Consider the following 13,079-nt stretch of genomic DNA (forward strand, 5'->3'; position numbering starts at 1 on the left):
AGCATAAGGTGTATATCATTGGTGTTGATAGCGCGATGTGAATCCATAGAAGGTTGAAGTGACTGCGGTGGGTTATAAATGATCCTGTATGAGCCGTGCCAGCAACTCGGCCAACGGTTCCTTCCAACTGGCAATTTGAAGTTAACAAAACTGTAGTGCCGGCGACTTGTGCGCCTGCTCATTGAGCCATCCAGAGCAAACGGTGCTTGATGATAATTTGCCTCCAATTTGAAAGAAAATCGGGCTACCCAAGCTGTGACTTGCTCATACCCAATAAACAGCTCATTCAGATAGGTGCGGCCCGGTATGCTGATGTAGACCATGCCACGAGAGATGGACGACAAGGACGACCGCAACATCAGAGGCGGCACCGACAGATGAACTGGCCGCAGCATTGTAAATCGGTGCGGACAGGCAAGTTGTCCTTCTTGTTGTAAACCGGCATGGTCGCGAAAGACTGCTACGGCGTTGTAAGCCGGCGCGGTCGCGAGAGACGGCCACGGCGTTGTAAGCCGGTGCGGGAGTCCGTTGAGTAACGACGACCACCTGTGCCAAAAGATATTGGCGTGCCTCCATCCCCATGGTATAATATCACTTTTTGTCATAAATAATTGCCCTGCATAAACAATATTGCAGACCAAGGCAAAGATAAACTTGTTCTTTGACAAAAAACAATGTACGTTAATAAACTTTAAACAGATAGATATCACCTGATTGTCCGGACGACGGATGATCCGTTCCACGAATCAACTTCCAGTACTTGCAATAGGCATTTAGCTACTCTCTCCTGATTTGTCCGGATGACAGATGATCCGTTAAGTGGCATCCGCAAGTAACTTTTCAATACGGTCGCCTAATTTCTTTTGATCCTTACATGCTTACAAAGGATATTTGCATTGACCCCTTGAGGATCCTGCCAGATGCTTGCTTCTCACCAGGGTTATATAATCTCTGAAATAATTGGAACTTTTCATTCAGTGGGGTCAGCTCTGGACCGATGTGACCCCATGCAGGACGGCTGCTGCAATGACTATAATGATGCTCCTTTAGTACATCGCTTTTTGTGTCTCTATGCGGTGGCATGTGCTGGTCTAGGCCTAGCGATAAATCACCTAAAAGCTTTTGCTAGTGGATTCCCGTGGAAAAACAAGTACTGCCTCAGGTAGAAATTTCCGTGACCACGCGCACTGCGTTCTGTCTCCGAGTTGATCTAATACGACTGCTTGTTTGTATGAGGAAAGAACGCCTAGAATCAAATTCCTATCCGACTCGGCCACTCTTGGCTGGCGGATTGTCGATGGCCGCTTCCGTCATCCAAGTCATCCATCGGTCTCGACGAAAACGATCCGCTGGTCATATACGGTGGCGCAGAGACGCGCAGCCCTAACTCTCCTTGAACTTAAACCTTGCACTATCTGCTCCAAAGTCTGTGCCTCGAGCGTAGCTGCGGTTTGGAGCAGTGGCAGTCGCGCTCGACGGAGGCGAGCCAAAGACGGCTGATTACAGTAGTAGTTGAACCAGACTCCAGCGGCAATGGTTTCAGAGACGGGTATGGTATGCTTAGCGCGACTTTGGCAGAGGGGCGCTGGAGGCGGTGACTTGGAACCGATCCGGGGCGGCTCGGCCTGGCGCAGACGACGGAGGAGCAGTGACGTGGAGACGACCTGACGACGGCTTGTGACGGAGGCGGATGGAAACCGAGGCAGCAGAATCCATCACCCCGTCCTTGTCCTTTTTACTTGGCATGACCTTGCACGGCGTGTGGCTCTCAGAATCCGTGTATGCACTAGTAGCTTTTCCAAAATAATGAATACTAACACCCCTTTTGATTGGTTTGACCTTTCGTTGGTTGTCCTTCCCACGTAGATCAGCGGCCATAGCAGATGTATTTTTCTTCTCGGGAACTCGGTCCTGCTTGTATTGATAGTAGCAAGATATCGTCTCCGCAGATCGTGTGGTGTGGAGCGGCAGTACTAGCGGCTGATCTCATTAGCCTGTGGCCCATAAAACATTCTGTCTCTGTCTCGGACTCGGCGGATTATCTGCCGCCGCAGAACACGTCGTCAATCTTAACTGATGAATTTATTGTTGATGTGAGTTTTCCACGCCAGCTCTCGTTGAACCGGAAATTTGCGAACTTCTTGACCCCTGTGAAAGATCCCTCCAAGAACTCAACACCACCGTGCGCGAGCCCCACGGTGGGCGCCAACTGTCGTGGTTTTGTCACGGCAGATGTCCTAGGGTGAGGACTTAGTCGTGAGGTCAGCGCATCTATGTAGTAGCTTGAGAGGGGTTGAGCGGAATCGAGAGACGCAACACAAGATACGAGGATTTTAGACAGCTTCGGGCCCTGGGAAACATCATCCGGTAATAACCCTACATGCTGTTTGAGGCTAGATCTCATTACGCTCATGAGGGAGTCGCCGTAAACCGGCTCTCCTCTAATTGTGTCTAGCCCAAGAGATTATTGATTGTTGCTTGTCCCTCTTTGGGGTGCCCTGCCCCTCCTTATATAAGTTAGAGGGGTGGGTTACATGTGGAGTCCTAGTAGGACTAGGACTAGTCTATCTTTTCTTACAAGTTGAATACAAGTCCGGGTCTTGCTTCCTCGTAAAGGAAATATTTGTCATCCCTTTCTCCTTAAGCCGGCCCACCAGAGTATAAGCCAGCCTGCTGGGCCTTGGGCCTTGTTGTCCGTCTGATCCGCCCGCCGGGTCTCCAGTGAGTCACAATGTCCAGGCGGGTTACCTATGAATTGCCATGTTCGGGCGGATCACCAGTGAGTCGCCAAGCTCTAGCCAGGTCTCTGGTGAGTCGCCAAGTCTGGCCCGGTCATACCGCGGGGTATATCCCCGACATAGGGTGACACAGAACTAGCTCCAATTCATCAATTTAATGTAGGCATGTATTCCGAATATAGTCATACATGCTTATGGAAAAGAACTTGCATGACATCTTTTGTCCTACCCTCCCGTGGCAGCGGGGTCCTATTGGAAACTAAGGGATATTAAGGCCTCCTTTTAATAGAGTACCGGACCAAAGCATTAACACATAGTGAATACATGAACTCCTCAAACTACGGTCATCACCGGGAGTGGTTCCGATTATTGTCACTTCGGGGTTACCGGATCATAACATAGTAGGTGACTATTGACTTGCAAGATAGGATCAAGGACTCACATATATTAATGGAAACATAATAGGTTCAGATCTAAAATCATGGCACTCGGGCCCTAGTGACAAGCATTAAGCATAGCAAAGTCATAGCAACATCAATCTCAGAACATAATGGATACTGGGGGTCAAACCCTAACAAAACTAACTCGATTACATGATAAATCTCATCCAACCCATCACCGTCCAGCAAGCCTACGATGGAATTACTCACGCACGGCGGTGAGCATTATGAAATTGGTGATGGAGGAAGGTTGATGATGATGACGGCGACGGATTCCCCTCTCCGGAGCCCCGAACGGACTCCAGATCAGCCCTCCCGAGAGATATTAGGGCTTGGCAATGGCTCCGTATCATAAAACGCGATGAATCCTTCTCTCTGATTTTTTTCTCCCCGAACATGAATATATAGAGTTGGAGTTGAGGTTGGTGGAGCACCAGGGGCCGCACGAGGCGGGGGGCGCGCCCAGGGGGGCAGGCACGCCCCCCACCCTCGTGGACAGGGTGTGGTCCCCCTGGTCTTGATTCTTTCGCCAGTGTTTTTTATAAATTCCAAAAATATTCTCCGTGAAGTTTCAGGTCATTCCGAGAACTTTTATTTCTGCACAAAAATAACACCATGGCAATTCTGCTGAAAACAGTGTCAGTCCGGGTTAGTTCCATTGAAATCATACAAGTTAGAGTCCAAAACAAGGGTAAAAGTGTTTGGAAAAGTAGATACGTTGGAGACGTATCAACCACCCATCTGTTTTTTATTGTTGTTGATAATAAAAAAACAAAAGATTCGTGAGAGAGAGAGAGATGCCACCCACCCAACTCGCGAGCGGCGTCTCCTCACGCTCCATCTGGCCGACGTCTCCTCATGCATGGCCGCTCGCGATGTTGAGTGTGGATAGAACAGGTGGCCTTCCTTTGCCGACGCGCCGTCGAGGCCCATGGCGACTATGCCGCTGGGGATCTGGGAGGGAGAGTAAATGAGGTGGGGAGGAGAGGGTGGGTCATGGAGGATCCCGACGAAGAAGAGGGACGAACCAGAAACCCTAGCCTAGCCACGCCACGGGGAGGGGAAGGGAGGGTTGCGGGTGGTCGCGAGCGGCAAATCTGGCCAGAGGGGGGCGAGACGAGCGCGGGAGCGTGCTACGCACCGCCGGAGGTCGCCGTAATGGGCTGCCGGCTAGGGGAGAAGGAGAGGACTCTCGAGTCGGCATAGATTCTCTAACTTCACTTCAGCAACTGAGAATGATGGTGGGGTAGGAATTCAATTACCAATGAATGTTTCTCATAAGGACGACACTGCCTTCACTAGCTTTACAGATTTGCTGACGGTATTTTCCTATTTCTCTGTTTCATCTTCTTTGAACTAGTTTCAATATTGCCATGTTTTAAATATGCATTTGTCTTTGTAGGGACCGTGTGAAATTGATAATACGTCCTTTCAAAAGTATAGTTGATTTTTTGCGATAAAGTCAGTGATAAGTGGTGTAGTACTAATAGATGGGTTTTGGTTATTTGGGGATTAAGAAAAGTGAATTGCTTGTCCAATTATGCTTGTATTTGTTCCTGAACTATACGGTGGTGCTGAACTGTATTGAAGTGAATCCCTGTCTATATGTGTGCATGTACTGAACTTGTATGTGTGCATGTACAGTACTTAACTGAATCCTCTCTGTCCTTCTTCCTGAATTGAACTGAATCGGTGCATGGGCTGAATCGATGTGTTCCTGAACTAAACTGAATTCTCTACGAGCGTGTTTGGTTGCCGTTGTGAATAGTTCCTGCATCGCATACACTTCTCAACCCAGCCCGGTTGAGAAAAAACACGCCCTAATACGCCATCTGCAAGTTGTTTGGTTGCCTGCATCTAGTGTCCCTGAATTAGGTAATACGCAAGTGCACTTTGTTTGGTTGCCTGCATTGCCCCAAGCGGCACATGAACACGGCGTTTGGTTGCATACGGCGTACATGTTGTGCTTACCTTGTACCCTAGTTGGTGAGCTTACCCACAATGATCACACCGAGCACACCAACGCCACAACACACCAACGGCGATGAAATGGGCGAAGATGATGAAGTTCTTCAGCTTCAGCCCAAACTGACGATCCACCTTGACACCTCCAACCTTGCCACTGTCAACACTGCTGCCTCCGAGCTTTCGCACCCAGTCGGAGTAAGCTTGTTCTGTTGCCTGCCTAGTCTTGAACCCTCTATGACTGTTGTTGCTATACGATGCCACTTGTGCACTGGCTTCTTCCCATGAACTATAAACCCCTGGAGCCTTACCAATGAACACGGCATACCACTTGCCCTAGCAATGCACAAGAGCAAGAGTTGAAGCAGCAAATTAATGGAGCACACAAGTAGCAAGCAAAGTAGCACACAAACAACAATGGAGCAGAAGAGAAGAAGTAAAGCATGCATGATCATACGACATAGCAAGTTCTACCTAGCACTACCTTGGTGTTAACCTACCACCACATCCAAAAGAGGGTGTCGTCCTACCACTGCAAGTTCACCATCAGCACGAGGGGTTAGTATATACCACCTCACCAAAATATACAAACCATCAAATAGTTTTTCAGACCTAGCTACACAAAATGTATGTCGTCATCGTCATCGTCGCCGTCGTCGCCACCGCCATCGCCGTCGGGGATCATGCGCGCTCACAGGCAGCACTACTCTAGTAGTAGTGCTTGCCCAGCCAGCTCCTGAGCCACATCATCATGTGAGTGTGTGCCATGGCAACGAACCCAACACCCTGGGCCTTGTTGTCAAGCAGGTGGCTGGGAGCTGCCATGAGAGCCTCATCGCTGAAGCCACCCTGGGTCATGACAGCGTCATACAGGTCAGGGTGGACGTCGAGGGGCTTGCACTCCCTGATGGCTGTTGCCACCTCCTTCACCACCTCATTCATGCTGCAAAAGATATTGATCTCCTCCTCCATCAGGCCTCCTCTCTTCCTCTTCCTATCATGGACGGGGTCAAATGGCTTTTTGAAGGGCTTCACGAAGGGCTTGTCAGGGCCATCAAGGACCTCGACGTCTGGGGTCCAAGGGAAGTCTGGCATGGGAGAACCAAGAGGCTCCCCCGAGCCCATGGCATGCTTCCCAGTTGCCTGCCCGAAGGAGAAGATGTGCTGCATCTGGCTGTAGTTCTGTATGGGTGTGTTGAGGAACTCAGCGTCCCTTGAGTGGCCGTAAGAATGAAACACAAGTGTTGTTAGTTGCGACTAGGAGTAGGTAATGGTGGACAGTATGGAAAGGAAGAGGGTTGTGAGCTAACCGCGACATGGCCGGCGTAGTGCTCTGCCTCCAGAACTATGAAGCAAGTGTTCTCATCCCATGAGGCGCCGCTAAGGTCTCTCAGCTTGGACACTTGGATCCATCGACCTCTCCACTTCCTCAGGTGGTCGTACACCTGGGTGGCAGACACCTCCTGCCCACAGAACTCGAACACCTGCTTCGCAACGGTGTTCAAGTGCACCTCCTTGAAGCCATTGTCAGCCCTAACTCCACTAGAGATGAGCTCACACATCTTGTTCAACACGAGCGTGGACATGAACAACTGGCACTTCATGTTGTTCGACCTACCATCCTTCTTTGCCTTTGGTGTTGCTACCTTGAGTGCAGCGGCAGCAACAGGAGTTGGACCAACTAGCACTACTGACACATAGAGGGAATCAGACGCGAACACCTCTGAATCAGGTGCCATCTCGGACATAGGCTGCGAGTCCTCGACAAACGATGGAGCAAACTGGTTGTCGGACAGGACAGGGGCCTGTCTAAGATCTTGCATCTGCGTGCAATCGTAGCACGCATTGACAATAAGCATAGCACACAACATACCGGACAAACCATGAAAGCAGAAGCATACATGTACATGGTTCATCACTATCATAGCAAGCACATGCTTCATCACTATCATACTAAGCACATATGGTTCATCGCTATCATACTAAGCATACCGGACAATCTATGAGCACGAACATACATCTACAACAAACAACATTCTACAAATGGACCACCAATAGCTACAAATCACAGGTCTAAGCACGAATCAACACAAGCACAAGGTTCAACTTCAAACTCTACTACTAATCTAGCCTACCACATGCTTGAACATCTAGCCCTACCACAAATTGCAACCGCAGCATAGCAATCAACCATACGAGCTCACAGATCAGACCACTAATCAACCATGCATCTAGATCAAACCCTAGCTGCAGCTCAGATCTAGCTAGAAGGAACAGAGAGAAAGGGGGATTGAACTCACAGAGGCCATGGCTGCAACTCGAGGACGAGGGGAGACGGTCGTAGAAGATCAACGCCGGCTGGTGAAGGAGCACCGACGCCATGGACCGCCGGCTCATGAAGATGCATCGCTTACCTGCTCGTCGGTGCCGATGCGCGTCGAACGGAAAGCTCGAACGGATGGAGAATGGTGGCGGGAGTTGGGGCGGTGAGGGAGGGGGCTAAATAGGGGTGGACTCGGCGGGAGGTGAGCCGAATCCTCCCGCCGAGTTTTTGGCGACGCGGGCGAGCTCGCGCCATCTCCGTGGTCGCACGAGGAGAGAAGCGCGTCACCCTCCCCTGCCTCGCCCGAGCCAGGCTCGAGAGCTACTGCCGATTCGGGCATTTCCCCTGGACGTGCTTTAAGTTCTGTGCGATGCGGACCGCACGGGCCAGGCTGGGCCATATGCAGGCAACCAAACACACCCTATGCCTATGTTCCTAAACTACTAAACCTGTACCCGTTACTGACTTTTTTTTTAGTCTACCCGTTACTGAGCTAAACTGAATCCTCCCTGTGGACTTTTTTTTAGAACTCTCTGTGGGTGTTTCTGAACAGAATCGGTGCATGGGCTGGTTTCACTCCCGAACTGGGCCTTATTTGGGCCGATGCTTCTGTTTGGGCTGGCTGATATTCACTGAGGGAGCTATGATAGAAGCAGCCGTGCGATGTAAAATGGATCATCGGCCCATGCCGGTGCTTCCACCCGCAATCCCTCTCAAAAAAAAGGTGGGCGTGCTCCCTGGGACGAGATGGGCGTGCGTGCGGTCCTGCAGCTCGCACCGGCGCCTGCTCAAACACCGACACGGCGCGGGCCAGGAGCCGCTTGGAGTAGGCCGGGTAGGCCTCGCGGAAGACGATGGACCCCGTGGCCAGCGTGGCCACGTCGGAGCCCGGGTGCGCCGGGTCAACCTTGTAGACGGTGCGCGGCGTGTCCATGTCCGCCGGCCGCTCCCAGCACGAGCGGTCGCCGTGGCCTTCATCAGGTAGTCCGTCGCCCACTGCACCGCACCGCCTCCCTGGCTTCGCGCCGAAGCTTCGGCCGAAGTCGATATCAGCCCCCATGACATGAACGTCGCCGTGAATGCCATCGGGACAAGAGCGTCATGACTCGCAGCGCCGCAGGTGAACTTCGTCGCCTGGGCCATGAGGATGAAGCCGAAGCTTCTCGCCTGGAGGAGGAACTCCCACGGAATAAGAAGCGGGCGGCAGTCGAGGCCGTTCACGTCGGCGAGCGCGCAGCTCGCAGCGGCCTCCACGAAACAAACGCCCTCGACGGTAAGTCCACCGCGAGGCCGGACGGGCGACGCTACCGGCCACCGGATAGTACGGCGACGAGGTTTTGGGAAAAATTACTACGGAAATCGCCGGACAGAGAAAGGGATAGAAGAGGGAGAGGCTATGTGGACGCTCGTGAGTGGATTAGTTGTCCGGCGCTCCCAACTGAGTTCCAAGGGGTAGGGCGTGCCGGACGAAATAATGGCCTTGACCCAACGAAACTGGGATATTGGGGGCGCGACTGGGCGACTGGAGTACAAGGCACTCTCCTGGTAGAACCAGGTAGGTAATAGAATCAATTGTTGCTAAAAAAAGGGTAATAGGATCAATCAAATCAAATACTCCTATTATTAATTGGTAAAGCGACACGATCTCTTGTTAAATATGGAAAAGATCATGCCGGAAATCAATGGGGCGGGCCAAGGCCATTATTTTCCTTCGTTTCTACAGTAGCAAATTAATACCTTCCTCTGTACTATAAAAGGGTAGCCATAATATTCTTTCTGCTACAAGTCAAACAGAACATCCTCTTTCCCATCACCAACGCCGCCGTTAGCCAAGATGAGGACCGCCCTGGTGTGCGTGACTCTAATCTTGCTCATGCTATCATCATCATCAGGTACGGACTCGTTTGTTCCTATAGCACCACATGCTTCGACGACAAACTAGACGTGTGATTCTCTATTAATTAATACTCGTATACAATGATGTTTCTGCAGATGCTAGACCCGGACAATCTTGCTTTGGAAGATATGTTGGGACGCGTGATCCATGCAATTCCACCAACTGTGACGATTCATGCCGCAGTGAGAACCAGGAGGAACCTCTTTGTCAGGGGATGTGCTCCCTGCAGATGGCCAAATGCCGTCCAATCGGGTGCCTCTGCAAGTTCTGCATTTTCCCGTGATGCACGTAGATGTAAGATAGATAGAAGGGCACGTTTACATTGAATAACGGCGCATCAAACTCTACTAGCTAGCTGGAAGGTTGCTAAGAACTTGAATTTTGTATTCCAACAAAAGTTACATGAAATTACCAAGTGAGAATTTTTTTTATGATGATGATTGATTGGGCATGTGTTGGTCTTGCCCGTATGTTTACATGTGTTCGTACCAAAACAAATACGTGGTGTTTTGTTCACCGAGTGGTAGATGCTAAGCGAATGATATTATGGCGCGATCAGGCGTTGCTGCAGGGTGGCGGATGAGTCGCGAGAAGAGAAAGGTGGCAGAGCCGACGACCGGGGGAGGAGGCAGCTTTCGTGGCAGAGAAATTGGGGTGTAGGGTTTAGGTCAAACCCACCGTCAACGGGATTAATTAAGGAGATCTCTTAATTAGCCGCCCATTACGTCTGTATCTGACTCGAAGCATCGTCGCTGCAAAACCGAATCCAGCGGCCGGCGTCCCACGACTGACTCGAATGAACCCTGCCGCTGTCATCCCCGCGCAGGCCTCCCACAACTTCACACAGTATTAATCGCGCATTTCCTTCCTTCTCATCGTGGCGTGTTTTTCTGATCGTCAAGGGTGCTAAAATTGCGCTTAGATTTGTTTTCCTTGTCACAAATCCGGTACCATCACAAGTGTTGGCTGAGCCAAATTCAGCGTACTTAATACTTGGAAGATTGAACCGTATTTGTAAAAATGCTATGTATAGTCTGTCCAACATCTTTTTCAGATTGTTAGATTACTTTTTTAGAACAATCGTTAAACTAGTAGAAAACAGGGCTTTCATTCTAACCGGATTGGAGCATTAGTCCTGGTCGAGTTACGAACCGGGACTAATGTGAGCATTAGTCCCGGTTCGAACGGCTAGGACGCCGGACGGGGCTCGGTAGGCATCATTCCCGGTTCGAATGAGACTTTAGTCCCGGTTGCAGACACCAACTATTCAAGTGTTCTAAAAGGTTAGCAACTTCATTATTTCATCTCTCATTACTAGTTTAGCTCATTTCATGCTCTAGAAGTAGAGTGATTTGTGGGTTTTAGTGGAGGAGTGTATGTGGGAGTTTATTTGATTTAGATGCAATTTGAGTTCAAATTAACTTCTTAGTTTGCACATGTGTAGGTGTGGTACTGTTAATTAGGTATCTTAATTTTGTGGTTAGTGGTACAATTAGTGAGTTAGTGTGTTAGCTTAGTGTTACTATTAGCTAGTGTGTGCTAGTGTGTGCTAGGGTGTGTGTGACGCCCCCGATCCAATAGTACACTAATCATACACGCAAACGTGTACGATCAAGATCAGGGACTCATGGGAAGATATCACAACACAACTCTAAAAATAAAATAAGTCATACAAACATCATAATACAAGCCATGGGCCTTGAGGGCTCGAATACAAGTGCTCGATCATAGACGAGTCAGCGGAAGCAACAATATCTGAGTACAGACATAAGTTAAACAAGTTGCAATAAGATGGCTAGCACAAGCAGGGATATAGATCGAAAGAGGCGCAAGTCTCTTGCCTGGGATCCTCCTAAACTACTCCTGGTCGTCGTCGTCGGCCTGCACGTAGTAGTAGGCACCTCCGGTGTAGGAGTTGTCGCGGTGGCGTCTGGCTCCTGGGCTCCAACATCTGGTCGCAACAACCAGGTATAGAAAGGGGAAAAAGGGGGAGCAAAGCAACCGTGAGTACTCATCCAAAGTACTCGCAAACAAGGATCTACACTACATATGCATTGGTATCAATGAAATGGGTAGTATCTGTGGACTGAACTGCAGAATGCCAGAATAAGAGGGGGATATCTAGTCCTATCGAAGACTAGGCTTCTGGCAACCTCCATCTTGAAGCAGTAGAAGAGAGTAGATGGTAAGTTAACCAAGTATCTTCGCATAGCATAAACCTACACGGCAATTCTCTCCTCGTCGTCCTGCGACAGAGTGATCACCGGGTTGTATCTAACACTTGAAAGAGTGTGCTTTATTTAGCATCCGGTTCTAGTTGTCATAAGGTCAAGGTACAACTCCGGGTCGTTCTTTTAACGAGGCACACGACTATTTGAATAGATAAACTTCCCTGCAGGGGTGCACCACATTACCGAACACGCTCAATCCCTCTGGCCGGACACATTTTCCTGGGTCATTCCCGACCACGGAAGATCAACACGTCGCAGCCCCACCTAGGCACAACAGAGATGTAACACCCCGGATGTAACTTCCCATATTTGTAACTCCAACATTTGCCATTTTCGGCTATGTGTTATGATATTCCTTCGTGGTCGGGTTTTGTTTTTTATTTTTGCATTTTGTTCATGTCATGCATCTCATATCATGTCATCATGTGCATCTCATTTGCATATGTGTTCGTCTCATGCATCCGAGCATTTTCCCAGTTGTCCGTTTTGCAATCCGGCACTCCCACATGCACCGTCGCACCCCTCTTGTCTCTTTTCGTGAGCGGGTGTTAAACATTTTCGGAATGGACCGAGGTTTGTCAAGTGGCCTTGGTATACCACTGGTAGACCACCTGTCAAGTTTCGTTCCATTTGGAGGTCGTTTGATGCTCCAACGGTTAACCGGGTAACCGCAAAGGCCTTTTGTGTGTTGCAGCAAAACCCCCCTCCAAAAAGTCCAATAACCCCCTGTTGAGGATATAACCATTAGAGTCACCCGCCCAGAAGGGGCCGGGTTACGTCATCACGATCATCACGTGAAGCCCAGTACCAAGCTTGAGGACGGCGGGTCAGTAATGGGCTTAAGACCCGGAGATGGCTTAAGGCCGGTAGAGATAAACCGCCGTTATGGTAAAACTTGTAGTGTAAGGTAAGAATAGTTAAGAGTCCGAGCCGAACACTGTTATAAGCCGGCCGGGACTCTGAGAGCCGCTGGGCGTCAACCTCTCTATATAAAGGGACGACCCGGCGGCGGTTCAGGGACAAGTAAGATCAAATCGATAACCAGGCAGGGTGGTTTAGCTCCTGGTCGTCGAAACCCTAATCAATACAACCTCAACTGGACGTAGGCTTTTACCTTCACTGTAACGGGCCGAACCAGTATAATCCTCGTGTCCTTTGTCCCGCTTAACCCCTTTCAGCTTCCTAGCTGCGATGGCTCCACGACTAAGTCCTTCCACGAGGACATCTGCCGTGATAATTCCACGACACCCCCCTAAGTCCCTTCCATACTCTCGGTCGTTCGATCACGATCGTGTGGGCGCAAACCGCACTCCATTTGGAGTCTCCTAACTCCCTCTACCTATAAATATGTCCTCACCGTCCAAAAATCCGGGTAAAAACCCTAGCCCCGCTCCCTCCGCGCGCCGGACACGTCCGCCCGGCGCCGGACGAAACCCGCCGCCGCGCCCGACCAACCGGAGGCCGCCACGTGGCGCGCCGCCGCCT

This window comes from Triticum aestivum, chromosome 3D, assembly GCF_018294505.1.
Source record: "Triticum aestivum cultivar Chinese Spring chromosome 3D, IWGSC CS RefSeq v2.1, whole genome shotgun sequence".
In the NCBI taxonomy this organism is placed as follows: domain Eukaryota; kingdom Viridiplantae; phylum Streptophyta; class Magnoliopsida; order Poales; family Poaceae; genus Triticum; species Triticum aestivum.